Raw genomic sequence first — 3,942 nt, 5'->3', positions numbered from 1 at the left:
TCTCTGTATCTCTCTCTCTAGATGTGATACAGACCCATGTACACAGATACAAAATCTCCCTTGCTGTAAATCAGGGGCAGCTGGGGCAGGAAGGCACCTGTGCCACCTCCTGTCCCTGCAGGGCTGGCCCTGGTGCCCCGTGCCACCCCCTGTCCCTGCTGGGCTGGCCCTGGTGCCCCGTGCCACCTCCTGTCCCTGCTGGGCTGGCCCTGGTGCCCCGTGCCACCTCCTGTGCCACCCCCTGGGTGCTGAGTGGCTCCCTGCTGGCCCTGCAGGGCTGCCCGTGGCTGTCCTCGTGGCCAGGACACCTTCCTGCAGGTGCCACACGCTGTCCCCTCCTCCTGCCTGCTCCAGGCCATGCTGAGGCCTGTGACAGGTGAGTAATGAGGTGATTGACTCCCACAATTAACACACAAGTATCATGTATGTAGGTTAGGAAAAGTTTTATAGGTTTGTAGTTATTTCTTACCCCCTTGTGTAGCTATCAAGGGACAGCAGGGGTTGGGACATCTGGGAGGGGTGGCTTTTGTCACTGTGGTGACACCTGAGCTCCAATCAGGACCTGAGGAAGAGATCTCCAGCACTGGACAGCAAAGAAGGGGTCAATGGACAGAACTTTGGGAGGGGTTGAAGGGTTAAAAAGGGAAAAAACCTCCATTGCGTGGAGGGGAAAATCCTCTGCTCCTGGCCCTGTAACCTTTTTCTCTATTCAGTCTCCTGTTGTATTTTTGATAAGGTTTAATAAAGCTTTCTAAATGATGAAAAGTGAGTGACCATTTCTCACAGGCTGCCGTGTGGGGATGTGCAGCCCAGCCTGCTGTCCCCCCTGCCCTGCTGTCCCCCCTGCCCACCACCAGGGCCATCCTGCTGTCCCCCTGCCCTGCTGTCCCCCTGCCCTGCTGTCCCCCTGCCCTGCTGTCCCCCCTGCCCTGCTGTCCCCCCTGCCCACCACCAGGGCCATCCTGCTGTCCCCCTGCCCTGCTGTCCCCCCTGCCCTGCTGTCCCCCCTGCCCTGCTGTCCCCCTGCCCTGCTGTCCCCCTGCCCTGCTGTCCCCCCTGCCCACCACCAGGGCCACCCTGGGCACTGTCCCTATGGGGCATGAGCCAAGCCTTCAGTACTGCAGCATGGGCAACCCAGACGTTGGAGAGGGAGAGAAAATGCATCTGACTCCATCATCAGAAGGCTAAAGAATTGGTTTATTATTCTCTACTGTATTCATTGCCTTGCCCTCGCCCTTGCTCACAGCTGCACAGGGCTGCACTGGTGCTGTGACTGTGCCGTGAGTGCCTGCAGACAGCCCTGACACAGACACACTCTGGGGAACAAAACACCCTCACTTTGCGTGAGCGATCTCAACACTGCATTCTACTTCAGCACAGCAAGAGACAAGAATCATGTTTTTCCCTCTTCTCTGCTTGTCTCACAGTTTCTCTCTGTTCAGAGGACATGTGAATGGCACACTTCAGCACCTGCCTGTGCCAGCTCTGCTCCATCCTGGCTCCTGCAGCCCGCTGCCAGCCTGGCTGTACGCACAGCCTTGGGGAGCAGCTGTCCCACGTCCTGGTGCCGTGCCCTGAGCCCCGTGCAGAGCTGGAAAATGATCCTCCCGAGGCACTGGCTGCAGGGCCAGGCCGGTGCCCAAAGGCAGACTCCTCTGTGCATCCTCCCCAGCCTGGAGCCCCTGTGGCCATCCCCTAACACCCTAATTCACCTCCTGCTGCCCCTCCAGGCTGGCAGCTCGTGGGCCGTACCCCTCCTGCAGAAACTCCTTGTGCTCCTGCCCGTCCCCTCACCCCTCCGTGGCACTGCTCCTCTCACGAGGGCTGGGTTGTGACAACCCACATCACCCCGCTCCCGTTTTGGGATGGCCAGGCTCTGAAGGGCACAGCTGGTGTGGCCGTGTGGCACAGCTGCCCTCCCTGCAGGCACGGCACAGACAGGGCTGCTGGGAGCAGGACTCCTCTGGGATTCACTGCCGGGAGGGGATCTGGTCTTTGCACAAATACAGAGTGTTCCCAGACTTGTGTTTTTATTTGCAATGTCCCTGTGGAGCCCAGGCTATGAAACTGTCAGTTCCCAGAGTTGTGTGACCCTCTGGACTGCTCAGCTTTCACTGCACAGCCAGAGTGAGTCACATCTCTGCAGTTGTGGAGACAAGAACTGCTGGCCTGTGGACAAACCCCGAAAGCTGGGACACAAACCCAGCAATGTGACTGTGGTCTCCTTGAGGGCTCTGCAGGGGAGTGTGTGGTTTTCCCTGTACCTGCTCAGCCCCTCAGCCTTTTGGGAACACCAGGAAATTCTGTCCCACCGCCCAGGTTCTGCCCCCAGGAGGACAGGCTGCTCTGAAGGGAGCTCCAGGGAGCCCTGGGTGTGCAGTGCCACCCAAAATCCCCCGTGACGTGTGGGGCAGGGCCTGGCCACGCGCCCCCAGGCACACTCGGGGAGCACAAGTGACATTTCATAGCTGGGCTGCTGAGCTGCCCCTCTCAGAGCATGCAGTGCTCACTGGGGAGCTCCAGCCACCCCAGGACAATCCCTCCTGTTAACCACACCAGGAATGCTGTAAAATAATCCTCCCTGCAGGAAACTCCTGGTGGCTTGTCCTGTCTGCAGGGTCCTGCCAGGCCCTTCCCTTGAGCCTTCCCTGGGCTGGGCTCCTCCTCTGGGAGGTCTCAGCCCAGCCAGCTCCTTATCCCAGGAGTTGTGGGGACAAGGAGGAGAAAGAGAGAGGGAAACCACACAATCCCACACTGGCTGTGGCTGGAGGGACCCCAGAGCCACCCAGTGCCACCCTGCCATGGCAGGGACACCTTCCCCTGTGCCAGGCTGCTCCAGCCCCAGTGCCCAGCCTGGCCTTGGGCACTGCCAGGGATCCAGGGGCAGCCCCAGCTGCTCTGGGCACCCTGTGCCAGCCCTGCCCACCCTGCCAGGAACAATTCCTCACTGCCAAGATCCCATCCATTGCTGCCCTCTGGCACTGGCAGCCATTCCCTGGGTGCTGTCCCTGCAGGCCTTGTCCCCAGTCCCTCTGCAGCTCTCCTGGAGCCCCTTCAGGCCCTGCCAGGGGCTCTGAGCTCTCCTGGAGCTTCTCCTCTCCAGGTGAGCCCCCAGCTCTCCCAGCCTGGCTCCAGAGCAGCTCTTGGAGCATCTCCGTGGCTCCTCTGGACTGGCTCCAGCAGCTCCAGGTCCCTGTTTAGGGGTCCCAGAGCTGGACTCACCCCAGCTGGGCTCTCCCTAGAGCAGAGGGGCAGATTGCCCTGCTGGCCCTGTTGCCCTCACTGAGGGGTGGCCCAGGACAGGGGCCGTGCCCTGTGCTCCCTCGGGGCTGTCCCTCACTCCCACCCTGCTGCTCTCCAGCTGTTCCCAGCTCACTGCCATTCTCTGCCTGCCTTTAATCATTGACAGCACCTCCAGCCTTCCCAGCAGTGCCTGTTTGCTCTGCTCTGTTTGACTTTCCACAGCAGCGCCCACAGCAATAATGGACAGACCCATTTTTCTAAAAGTGCCTTCCAGCTGTCGCTGCCTTTCCCCACCTGCATTTCCTCAGCCCTGGGCCTGCATACTGTATTTGCCATGCCAAAATTCCATTTTGCCAGCAAACAGTCTGAGCTGTCAACATCCCCTCCACACCAGCACCAGCACAGGGGTGAGTTCAGGAGCTGCAGGATGCTCACAGGGATGTGAAACTTCTGCTCTGGGAGAGCTGGGAATGTTCCCCTGGAGAGGAGAAGCTCCAGGCAGAGCTCAGAGCCCCTGGCAGGGCCTGAAGGGCTCCAGGAGAGCTGCAGAGGGGCTGGGGACAAGGCCTGCAGGGACAGCACCCAGGGAATGGCTGCCAGTGCCAGAGGGCAGCAATGGATGGGATCTTGGCAATGAGGAATTGTTCCCTGGCAGGGTGGGCAGGGCTGGCACAGGGTGCCCAGAGCAGCTGGGGCTGC

The sequence above is a fragment of the Passer domesticus genome, chromosome 2 (genome assembly GCF_036417665.1).
Source record: "Passer domesticus isolate bPasDom1 chromosome 2, bPasDom1.hap1, whole genome shotgun sequence".
Classification (NCBI taxonomy): Eukaryota; Metazoa; Chordata; class Aves; order Passeriformes; family Passeridae; genus Passer; species Passer domesticus.
This window is presented reverse-complemented; position numbering follows the sequence as displayed.